The sequence below is a fragment of the Nyctereutes procyonoides genome, unplaced genomic scaffold, assembly GCF_905146905.1.
Source record: "Nyctereutes procyonoides isolate TBG_1078 unplaced genomic scaffold, NYPRO_anot_genome, whole genome shotgun sequence".
Taxonomy (NCBI): Eukaryota; Metazoa; Chordata; class Mammalia; order Carnivora; family Canidae; genus Nyctereutes; species Nyctereutes procyonoides.
Window position 1 is genome coordinate 7,005,801 of NW_026575033.1, and position 13,267 is coordinate 7,019,067.

The 13,267-nt window shown below is 35.7% G+C and overlaps 1 protein-coding gene across 4 annotated transcripts in view; it reads left to right on the forward strand.

The window, feature by feature from the left end:
* Positions 1-13,267, forward strand: part of CDK8 (cyclin dependent kinase 8) — a 115,427-nt gene that overhangs the window by 71,999 nt on the left and 30,161 nt on the right. The window lies entirely within an intron of this gene.

The following is a 13,267-nucleotide window of genomic DNA, read 5'->3' on the forward strand; positions in this document are numbered from 1 at the left end:
CTTCATTCTGAACAACTATAGACACAATGCTGGAAATGATGATTTGGTCTCTAATCATATGTGTTACATAGGAAAAAACCCTGTAGACTTTGAGGCAGTGCTGATCTGCCCCTTGCACATATTCTTTCCAAGCTGCTGTATATTTAATACCTTCAAATCAGATGTTCCAGTTTCATAGTTTCTCGTTCTTTCATCTGTCTCCAATAAATCTCCTTTCAATATGTTTAATGGTACTTATTTTATCTCCCATTCTCATACCTAGAAAGCATTTAGATTGGGACCAATAAAAAAAAATAGTTAAAAGAACTTTTTCCCTTGTAAACTTTATTTTTAATATTATTAGAATATTTACAGTGAATTTATAGAACAGAAGTAGGACAAATCTGTTGGCTCTTTATGAAGCTGAAAATAAATTTCAACCTTTAGGGGTGGAGTCAACTTAGGGAAACCACTATTACTACTTTTGAGCTGCTGACCATTTCTTGTGATAGCTAAGAAAATAAATTCTGGCATTTTTCCCTAATTATGCTGAAATGACACTACATTTTCTTTTACATCATTAAAATATGTATGTTTTTTAGATGAATGCAGATAATACAAACCAGCATTTAAAATAAGTTAATGTATATTAGACTTCAACCACGTACAGTAATGTTACCTACAGTACTGAGGATAGTTATAAAGTAATTTGTTTTTTTATTTCTCTTTTGGGAAATCTTTCTATTGACACAACCTAAACAAGTTCTCTTTGACCTAGGGATAGTGTAGGACATGTCACTTCAAAGGTCTCTGTCGGTTGTGTGCCAACGTGGGGCGGGGGGGCATTGGGAGCAGTGCACTCAAGATGCCAGTATCAAAGGGATGCAATGTGTGTAGATGATTTAAAAATAATAATGAGGGCAGCCCGGGTGGCTCAGCGGTTTAGCGCTGCCTTCACTCCAGGGCCTGATCCTGGAGACCTGGGATCAAGTCCCACGTTGGGCTCCCTGCATGGAGCCTGCTTCTCCCTCTCCCTGTGTCTCTGCCTCTCTCTCTCTCTCTGTGTCTCTCATGAATATATAAATAAAGTCTTTAAAAAAATAAATAAATAGGGGATCCCTAGGTGGCTCAGTGGTTTAGCGCCTGCCTTTGGCCCAGGGCGCAATCCTGGAGTCCCAGGATCGAGTACCACATTGGGCTCCCAGCATGGAGCCTGCTTCTCCCTCCTCCTGTGTCTCTGCCTCTCTCTCTCTCTCTCTCTCTTTCTCTCTCTCTCTCTCTCATAAATAAATAAACAAACAAACAGATGAAAAATAGTTACTTTCTATTGGCATGATATGCTGGCAGTTATGAACAGTATCAAAGATAAAATATTCCTATTCACTAAGCAAACCATTCCCACCCCTGTTACCCCCCTTATTTGCCACTGCTATCTGTTTGATAGTCAATTTATCAAAAATATTTTCTGAACTGTAATATATTGTGTACTGCTACCTCCTTTGATTTCCCCATTTGGAGTGAGAGTTCTTGTTTTGTCTGGGTGTGACTCCTTACACCTAAATCTTTTGTGCATCGCAGGCACATAGCAGCACATTGAACCATTGTGTCATTAAAGTGGTAACTTCCTCTGCCCCCAGTCTGGATCTTACTGGTTCAGGTGCTTGCTTCTTGAATTTGTTCTCAAGTTTTGAAAGAAAGATTCATTATCACGGTTTGTTTTTTTTAAATGTGCCTACCTTCTGTTAATTGAAAACTAAATTTTGGAGATTTGATGTTGTATGATGTTCAACTGTAGTTACATTAAAAATTCATATGTATACATATATAGCAAGAAAGTATTTACTTTGAAAAATGTTCTTCAGAAGCTGTATAACATCACTTTTTAAAACTGTACCTCAAATACTTGTTATTATTTGCAGATGAAATATGTACCCTATAAGAACAAATATAATTAATAGTTAATTTCATTCCTTGCTGCTTTTCAGTCTGGTTTATTTTTAAAATTTTTTTTTATTTTTATTTATTTATGATAGAGACATAGGCACGCCCTGGATCAGGATCACGCCCTGGGCCAAAGGCAGGCGCCAAACCGCTGCACCACCCAGGGATCCCTTCAGTCTGGTTTAGATTAAATGTGGCAATATTGATCTTAAAAGACCTATATAGATTTATATATATATATATAGATTATATAGATATATATCTATCTTATAGATATATCTTATAGATATATCTTATAATATCTATATTATATAGATATATATCTATATATATCTATATATAGATATATATAGATATATATATATAGATATATAGATATATATATAGATCTATATAGATATAGATATATATATATATATATATAGATATAGATCTATATATATATAGATTTCTAACGTCATGAATTGGACCAATGGGTTGAATTGTTGACTTGCCAAAGAAACATCATACTAAGATGGTTAGTTGCCACAGACTCTCTAAAAACATCATTTTAATAATGCCCCAGAATGTTTTTGAAGCTTTTGCTTAGTAAAATTGTTTTCATTATTAATACACATATTGGTTTGAGATGATAGTTACAAAATTCTTTGATATATGTAGTTGAACTTTAGCAATAATCCTATGTAATAAATATTCATTTTGTCATTATTAATCATCACATAGTAGCAGATTAGTAACTGGGGTCTGTCATCCTTCGTAGGAAATAGAGATTCATAAACTCTGGAACTGGAACTGTGGTTGGACTGAAGTCCATAATAAATGCATATGTGTGTGTGGATGTTTTAAGAAGAATGGGCCTGAAAGGAAGCACATGCAATATTTATTTTTGTGACATAATTTATGAATCTAAGCAAACGTTTTTAGTTTTATTTATTTTTTTTTATTTTTATTTTTTTTAATTTTTATTTATTTATGATAGTCACACACAGAGAGAGGCAGAGAGAAGCAGGCTCCATGCACCGGGAGCCCGACGTGGGATTCGATCCCGGGTCTTCAGGATCGCGCCCTGGGCCAAAGGCAGGCGCCAAACCGCTGCGCCACCCAGGGATCCCCGTTTTTAGTTTTAGAACATTAAAATATGTATGTATAATTTAGTTTACATATATACTTTGTTGTAAGCACAGATAAATAGAAACAAAGATGTTTGCTTTATTTTTCCCTTGGCTACACTCTTTCCCTTTCTTTTATTCGCCTCTCCATGGGAAATGAAAATAGTCTGACCAAGAGGCCATAGTCCTGGTTCTATCATTACCATATGTATTGGGATTCTCCAGAGAAACCAAAGTGTGTGTGTGTGTGTGTGTGTGTGTGTGTGTGTAGACAGAGAGGGAGATTGATTTATTTTAAGGAGTTCGCTCATGCAAATTGTGGAGGCTTCGTAAGTCCAAAATCTGTAGGATAGGCCTGAAGACTGGAGCCTGGAGGGAAGAGTTGCAGTCAAGTCCAGAGGCAGTCTGCTGACAGAATTCTCTCTCCTTGCTCAAAGGGCATCAGTCTTTGTTCTATTAAGGTCTTCAACTGATTGTATAAGGCCCACCAGTGCTATGGAGGGTGAGCTGCTTTTCTCAAAGTCTACCAACTTAAATGTTAACCTTATCCAAAAACACCCTCACAGAAACATTCAGAAAAATGTTTGACCAAAAAAAAAAAAAAAATGTTTGACCAAATATGTGGGCACCATGGCCCAGCCAGGTTGACATGTAAAATAACCATCCTATACAAATGAGTAAACAGGTGCAAAATTGAAACAATATGGGACCGGGCAGCCTGGGTGGCTCAGCGGTTTAGCGCCTGCCTTCGGCCCAGGGCATGATCCTGGAGACCTGGGATCAAGTCCCACGTCGGGCTCCCTGCATGGAGCCTGCTTCTCCCTCTGCCTGTGTGTCTGCCTTTATTTCTCTCTCTCTCTGTGTCTCTGATAGATAGATAGATAGATAGATAGATAGATAGATAGATAGACAGACAGACAATATGGGACCAGTTAATTCATTTTTTACCCCCCAGTTATCTGCTTTTATAAAATAAGAGTGTTGGGTTAAGGAATATTAAGTTTTTTACCTACTACTCTAGAGAGGAACTAAGTTTGAAATCTTAATGAAAACTTCAAAAAAAGATAATATTTAAGTGACTCAAAATAAGGAAATGTTTGAAGTCTTTTAGCCTGAGTGGGTTGAGTTTGGGTTTTTTTCTGAGCACAAATAAAAAGACAGTAAACAATCAAAATTGTATTTGATACTTTTTTGTGTAGAAGCCAGAAGGCAGTGGTGTCTGAAGTTTTTCTCTGAAATGGTAGTCCTCCTTGATTGAGTTAAAGCACATTGGCAAGATCATGAGAAGCTGTCACTACTAGTGCCTCTTCTATGACCATTTTAGGACATCCAGCCAGTTCACTCGCTTGTCTGTCTGACTTCTTTCAGTAGAAATGATTGTTTTTTATATAACTTTCTAAATTTAGGATTTTTTTTTGTACAGTCATGAAATAAATTTGAAAAGTTTTTTTTTTTGTTTTTAAGAGTTCTGTGATTAGATTAAAATTTGAAAATCTATCGGGTGTATGCATGCCAGTATATGAATTGAAGTGATAGCCGGTTTTAATCTTTTTCTTCCTTCTCACTCAGTATACCTACTTCCAGCCAACTCAGAGATTGCCCTGCCTACTTGAATCCTTTTTTCCCTTCCTCTCTAGTGTTTAAAATTCTATTCAGCCTTTAAAGCTCTGCTCCTACTACCTCAGCAATAAAGTCCCCCCATATCACCCTGGCTGGAAGTGAGAGTGTGTATATCTAAAGTCCTGTAGGAGTTACTTGGAACTTCTCATGGGTACTTAAACTAGTTTTGGTAATTTTTCTATCTGATTATAAGTTCCTGAGATCAGAGACTGGCTTAATATGTTTGTATCCTTCCCAGTGACTTAGCAAAATACACAATCAGTGTATACAATACTGCTTATATTTGTTGAATGAACAAATTAGCTCATTTGTAACAGAAACAAAGTGGCTTCCAAGGTGATTCTCTATAGGTTATTTCTGCTACTGGATGTTTGTCTGTAGATACAGACGTGCATACTCTGTTGCATTTTTTTCTACTGCCCACAATCTTAGCACTACTGTGATTTACTGCAGTGGAGCTGTGCAAAAGTACTTCCTCTCATACTACATCTTTAGTTTTCAGGAGCCTACCTCTTTCTACCTAAAAGAACTCCGCTCTTCTCAGTCAGTCCAAAGACCATTCAGCTAATGATATTGATCTGTTGATTTCTTTTTTATCACACTCTTCCTCTACCTAATATTTTTGTTACACCCAGTGAAACCTGTTTCCTGACCATTTACCTGTTTGTTCACGTTCTTCTTATGTCATTTGTTTTTTCAAATGTTTTTCTTTAATCTTAATGTTAGAACATCTCCATCATGGGTCCCTTAGTTTTTTCAAAAACATCTTAAGAGTCCCTTCTGTGTGAATTATTCTTTAATTGTAATTAAGGCAGCAGTACCTGCCTTTTGAACAAACCAGCTGTTCTGAATTTGCAACTCTTATTTCACTTTTATATTACATTTAACACAGTTCATTACTAGTCACAATGTAAATACTTTAATTTCTAGCTAATATTTATTCATTTTTAATTTTCTAGTGCACTCAGTGCTGGCTGAATTTTATGCTTTTGGTTGAAAATATTCATCCTTGGGATGCCTGGCTGGCTCAGCAGTTGAGTGTCTGCCTTTGGCTCAGGACGTGATCCCAGAGTCCCGGGATGGAGTCCTACATTAGGCCTCCTGCATGGAGCCTGCTTCTCCCTCTGCCTGTGTCTCTCATGAATAAATAAATAAAATCTTAAAAAAAAAAAATTCATCCAGCTGTATCAGACACACTATAGAAGTGGTTTACACTTAAATCGGACTCTAAAGACGTGGACTTTAAACATATTTGCAGAGGAACATAGGAAAGTAGAGTAGTAGTTAATAAGACTGGCCAATTGACCATTAATTTTTGTTAAGTGTGTATCAAGTTCTCATATGGTCATTAATGTGTCCCACTTTAAAAAAAACTGATACTCAGAATTTCATTTTAATTAAGACTTTAATGGTTTTATCATAGTGGTAATTAACTTGAAACTACCAGGCACATAAGGTTGTATTTTCATCCTGTTGCACTAAGTGAAGTGTAATATTAAGTGAGAGATTCTGTAATTTTTCATCATAGCTATTATTATTATTATTCAAGCTGAATTACAAGGCTGTATATGAAATTTGGAGTGCTTTGTTGTAGTATTGCAACTGTCAGCTGTAAGCACTCCTGCCCTAAACCAATTCAGAATAGTTCTTTATGCTTAAAGTTTCTTAGAAAATAAATCTCTACAGAGATTTCCTTTGGGAGTATGCCAATGGAGATGTGCTACTGTGAGAAGTGAAATAGCCCAGTGGGTCACTGTATATACATATTTAAAAGAGGTGCAAGCCATTTCGAAGTTTTAACATGACTTAAAAAAAAATGTCTGATAGTGCTGCTGCCCTGCAGTCCCAGTAACTTGGAATCAATTGGTGGGGCTTCATCTGTTCTTGGGGAAGGATGGGGTTGGTTTCCTAGCAATCGTCACATAAGATCAAAATCTCTGAGTGAGCCATGGACTCAAACTCAATTTCAGAGAGCCTTCTTTATTAAGGCATCTTATCATGTATTGATGGTAGCATAATGAATTATGGGGGTATTCTGGGTCTGATTCTCTTTATTTGAGAGAAAGAGTGCCTGGTTTATTAGTTTTGTTTACCAATACTAATATTTGCTCTTGGTGATACGGTTTGTTTTGAGGTGGATGTTTTATTGTCTGTTGAATTCTGTCACTAATAAGTGGAGAAACTAAGAAGCAAAGACGTTAAATACCTCGGTTCTGGTTACTTGGAGAACTATAACACAGCAGGATCCCTAAATGTAGGGGTTTTTCTTCTAGGTTAGTGAGTTTTAAATTGAAGGTTGTAAGCCATAAGTGAATCAGGAAAGCACACAATTCAACCAGCCTTTTTATTTTTTATTTTTTTAATGGAATAGAATAGAAAAAATATCAGAGTACATCATACATATTAAAGGCAGTTATTGTCATGAGACTTTTGTTTCATATATATTTATATGTGAATATTGTCATTTAATATTAAATGATTTTTTTCCTGTGGGTTGTCTTAAGAAAGGTTTGAAAGCCACTGCGCTATACAGTTTCCCAAAAGGTATTTGATATAGTTAGGAAAAGAAGAAAAAACTTGCTTAAATCTTTAGAAAATACTTAGTGAAAACTGAAGTTTTACACAAACTTCTTGACAGTGATTAAATTATTTTAAGTAGTAGTCGCCTTTTGGGAATAAATTTTTCTAAGTAGGATTTATTTATGGGTGGGAGAATTTCAGGCAAGTTTCACTTTCTTTAATAACTTTTTAAAATTGAATAGTTTGCAGTTAACTTATTGTTATAGTGAGAAAAAAAGTCTTTCATCTGAACTAGAAACAGGAAAATGTCTCTTTAGTCTTAAAGAGTTCACACATGCTATTCAGTGTGGCTTGGGATGTTTTTAAGTGTGATGTTTTCTTTCTGCCTAAAAAGAAGGGCCAGCTAATTCATTTTTTTAAAGATTTTATTTATATATTTGAGAGAGACAGAGTCCGAGCAAGGGGACCCAGAGATCAAGACCCCAGCTGAAGGTGTAGATGCTTAACCAGCTGAGCGACCCAGGCACTCTTGGGTGGGTAATTTCTTTGGTGGTGGCGGGGAACAAGCAGAACGGACCCTGAGATTTACTCATATGCTAGAACAGGCAAGCAACAAAATAATTGAACAGTTGGGAAGAAAGGAGCTGGCATTCGCAGCCTCTGTTGTGTTTTTTGCCCCTTCTGTATACTTTAGCTTCTGTAAGATGAATGTGGGGGAGATGTTAAGTGTATTTCTTTAAAACAGAACTTTTGCGAGGGGTGGCTCAGTTGGTTAAGGGTCTAACTCTTGATTTCTGCTCAGGTCATGATCTCAGGGTGGTGAGATGGACCCCCCCCCTTCCGGTTCTATGCTGGGCATGGAGCCTGCTTGAGATTCTCCCTCTCCCTCTGTCCCTTCTCTCCTCCCCTGCACACTCTCTGTCTCTCTCTCAAAACAAAACCAAAAACCCAGAGTTTTGGGGAAGAAAAATACTTTGGGAAATGTCAGGTTTAATCATGCTTATTGCTTGAGATTTGCTTCGTTTATTGGGAACTACCAAGAATTTACTCTAATTTTCTTGTTTGTTTAATTGTGTAGCATTAATGGGATCCCTGGGTGGCGCAGCAGTTTGGCGCCTGCCTTTGGCCCAGGGCACGATCCGGGAGACCCTGGATCGAATCCCACGTCGGGCTCCCGGTGCATGGAGCCTGCTTCTCCCTCTGCCTGTGTCTCTGCCTCTCTCTCTCTCTCTCTGTGTGACTATCATAAATAAATGTAAAAAAAAAAAATTGTGTAGCATTAAGATTGCATTCATGAAATTTAGGCTTGAGTATAAAACATGGGTTTTACTGATGATAACTGATTAAGGCAAACAAATGAGGTTTGCATTGATTTTAATTAATATTGTGAATTTTGTGCTATTCTAAAGTATGTTTACTTAAATGATCAACTGGGCAATTTTCCTTGAAAATATTTGATTGTAAACAGTCTGTTTGGTTTCTTGACAAATGCTAGATTTGCTTGATTTTGTTCTTAATATTGAGTATACCCAATGGACTGTATTCACTTTTTCATAAATAATGAAAAGTAGCCTATTTATTTTTACTAAATGACACAACTGCAAATACACATGTTTATATGTGCAGGTTACAAGTTGGTAATAAAAAATATTGTTATTTGGTTTGCATCTTGCTTGTAGACTACTTTTTCTTAGATTCTGAATGAGTCCTTTCAGACACTTTATCAACACACTACTAGAATATTGTTAGTCAAATTTCTCACCAATCAAGAATGGTTATTCTAAATAATCTCATTAAGGTTGTCATTTGTTTGTTTGTTTTAGGATGTGAGACTTTTTGAGTGATCCTGAAAATTTAGAAGTAGAGGACCATCAGTTTTAAGTCAGAAATATCTTTTCACTACTTTCAACATAATTGATGTGATAAATCATTATATCATTTATATAACCACTTACATTTTTATAAACAAAATTTACTATCATCCAGAGCAGTGTATTTCCAAAAACAGGACAGATTTGGGAAGGTTTTGTTTAAAGGACTTTTGAATCATATTAAAGACAAGAATTTATCAGGTCTCGGCCTGCATCAGATATAAGTTATTACTACTGTATGTAGTATTAATGTTGAATTCCTAATTTTTTTTGCTTGTGGCCTTTAGACTTTTACATGTGGAAGAGAGAAATACACTGTAGTCAAAATATCAAGAAACAGCTTTTCCAAAAAAATAGTTTCATAGTTCTCTGAATTATACTTTGAAAGAGCATATAAAAATTAATATTCCAGTCTGATTTTCTAATGGTAGACTCAGGCCTTGAAGTTTTGGAGTATTAAATTGTTTTCTAGACTGGTGAAGATTTACCAAAGTATTTTAAGCTTTAAAGATAGAATATATTATATAAGGTTTTGTCTTATGTCAGCTATAATTGTTACTATAAACCTGTTTAAATCACAGGCTCCTGTGGCCACGTATATTTTTAAGTAAGTCTTTTTCAGTTTGACAACTGTATGTCTTTAGCAGATATAAGCAGATGAGAAGCGGTCTTATCGGAGGGGAAGAGGAAATCTTCCTAAAGAAATAAGCATATGCAGTTAGCCACATTTCAAAGTCAGTTCAACATAAAAGGTCAAGATTTTATGTAAATGCTTGTAAATGTTCTAATCAACACATAGGAATTTTTTAGTAAAAATGAAAGTTCCCTCAGGTAGAATAAGATATTGTTAGCGATAGTTATTAAATTAACTATTGAAAAATATTTCTTTATTAAAGTTTCTTACTTTCAGTACAGCTGGGATTTTACTTTTTCTTCATAGGGTATCACTTTGTTGTAATTACCAATGTCCGTTTTTATTGTTTAATTTATATATAATTTGCCTTCAGATAAATACCATGTCATAGATATACTACTCTTAAATAGTTACATAATCTGAGGATTCCTAACTCTGTGCTAAAATACATGGCTGAGGGTTGCCTGGGTGGTGGTCAGTTAAGCATCTGGGCTCTTGTTTGCAGGCTCAGGTCATAATCTCAAGGGTGGAGAGATGGAGCTACAGGCTCCAGGCTCAGCAGAGAGGCAGCTTTAGGATTTTCTCTCTCTGCCCCTACCCCCACTCCCACGACACACATGGGTTCTCTCTGTCTCCCTAAAATAAATAAATCTTTTTAAAAAATAAAATAGATGTCTGAATTTCTAAGATTCATTTCTTTTCTCTAGAATGTATGGTCTTCTCAAATTGTAGACAGGCTTGTATAATTTAGGTCAGTGCCTGTTAAGATGCCTGTTTAATAAAAATGTAAATGATGGGAGATAAGACGGCTAATTTTTTTTAATCATTAGTTTTAAAATGTTTTTATGTAAATACCATGTAGCATTTGAAATGAAGACCATTTCTTGGTGTTCCCTAATTTCATAGACTAGTAGACCATAAAGTTGGAAAGGCTCTTGGAACTGACCATTCCCATTCCTTACATGGTGTGTTAATTCTTGGTAATGCTTGTAGCAGTTAACCATCCCGTCACCATTCAACATTTCCAGGAGTGACTAGTGTTTTTATTATGATAGACTTGTTATTACACAGATGTATGCCTTAGAAGAGGTAAGGTAAAAAACTTGGAATGCATTAACACTCATTCTTTGGCCCCTCTCTTCTGATTGATCTCCCCTTTATTTTTTTCCCATCTGATGAACACCAGCTGGTAAAATCAGATGTTGTCTGGGCCTTCATGGTAAGGAGGAAGAGGGGAGTCTACAAATTAAAAAAAAAAGTAGGTAAAAGGTAGGAAAAAGTAAAAAATAACAGGAAAAGTTAAGAAGAAAAATAAGAAAGAGTTGCATGTGGCAAGAACCAATAAGGGATCTTGGGTTATGCCTCCTAAAAAAATTAAGCCCCTATTATTGTGGGCCTAAGATTTGTTTGAATCTTGACTCCACCACTTAATTATGTAACTTTTGGTAAGATTAACCTAAGTGTTACTTTTCTCATTTATAAATGGAGCCAAACCTATAGTTTTATCTCTTGTAAATTGAGATTCATTTAAAGTTAGGACTGTGACTGACATATAATAATGTTCATTTTACTTCCAATTCATCATCAAGTTGCCCTGGGAATATAAGTATACCTTAAGGGCAGGAACTTTATCCATTTCCTTTAGTGCTATATGATTAGTACCCAGAATAGCACAATAATTATTTATTGAGTAAATAAATGGATTCTTGTCAAGTCCCCCTTTCAAACATATCTCAGATCAAACTACAATAAGACCGTCTAGTAACTCAGATTTGAATATAGCACATTGGCCATTGGTCCCACTCATCTGACTAGTGCCATTTCTCAAAGAAGAGTAAACTGGCGCTTATTGTCAGGGAGAAGCAGTTGTGGAGAAAATTAACTATGAAGGGAAGGGCAAAATTCGGCAGAGATTCTGCATTCTTGTAGCTCAGCTATCTCTAGATCAATCAGGAGCCACAAATAGTTTCCAAAATTCTTTGCTGGCAGGACATGGATTTGTATTTTCTAGGTGGACTTCCAGGACTACTAGATGTATAGGTTCACTTTATTTCATTAATTTCTGTTTATTTACCCCACAATAACCTGACTTTCCAGTTTACACTATTGAATTTTTTGGACTCCACTTATTGCCTTGTGGCTTTGCTTCTTATCATTTCTTTTACTGCTCTTCTGATGCAGGGCGCCTGGATTACTGTAAAAACTCCCAAGCGATCTAACATTGTAGTCTTGTGGTTTCTATGGTCTAATATTAGTATAGCCGTGAGAATAATTCCTATAAAAAGTAAATCAAATCCTATTCCACTACCTAAAATGCCTCTGTAACTTTCTCTGAGACTGATACACAAAATCTGTCCTTCACATATCATATTGTGTCTTTGTACTGCAGACTGGAAAGCAGAAAGCTTCAGCGTTGTTTTATATATCACTAAGAAAGAAAACATTTTGCCAACGTGACTGTCACACAGAAGGTATAAGATAGAACCCAGTTATGGGATACTAAAATTTTAAAGGAACATAAAAATATCAAGTTAAAGATGTTTACTTCTATATCTAATTGTTCCTAAAACAAAAATGGATTTTATTTAGTACTTTCTCTGTACCTTTTGAGATGGAAATAGAGCTATTTTAGTAGCTATTTTAGAAACTTAATATTTATATGGTTTTGGTTCTTTTTGAAGTTGATCCATCTTTACATTCTACTTGGTCTTGATTGTATTTTCAGTCACTATTGGATTCCCTTTGCTAATATTTTATTTCGTCTTTATTGACAAAGAGATTGATCTTTATCTTTTGTATATTGTCTTTGTTCTGTTTTGTTTTCATGATTATCAGCTTCAGAAAATGATTGTAGTCCCTGGGATAGTGTGTGCATTGTAGGCATTATTTATTCTTGAAAGATTGGTGAAAGTCATCTGTAAAACTCCCAATTCTGGTGCACTGAAATGGTGATTGATGACTTTTGACTACTATTTAAATTTTTTTAATGGTTATTGAACTATTCTAGTGTTCTACAAAGCCCTAGATTAAATAAGCATTTTAAAATAAATACAAATTACCATAATCGACACTGGAAGAAGTAGAAAAACTAAAGAGACCAATAATTACGGAAGAAATAAAGACATTTGTCACAGGAATATCTCTATAAAATACAATTGTGAATCGTTTCACAGTTGCTTCAACCCTCAAACAACAGCTAATCCTACACTGTATAAACTATTCTAGAGTAGTGCAAAAGAAAATTTCCTTAATAACTTTGTAGGAAGAAAGCATAACACTGACACAAAGCTGGTAAAGATAATGCATGTAGCCCTGGACCCAGTATCATGTAAATATTTGTGCATATTTCTTTTTTTTTTTTAATTTTTTTTTTTTATTTACTTATGATAGTCACAGAGAGAGAGAGAGGCAGAGACACAGGCAGAGGGAGAAGCAGGCTCCATGCACCGGGAGCCTGACGTGGGATTCGATCCCGGATCTCCAGGATCGCGCCCTGGGCCAAAGGCAGGCGCCAAACCGCTGCGCCACCCAGGGATCCCTTTGTGCATATTTCTTAAGTAAATTGTTAGCAAATAAGATCCAGAGCGACATTA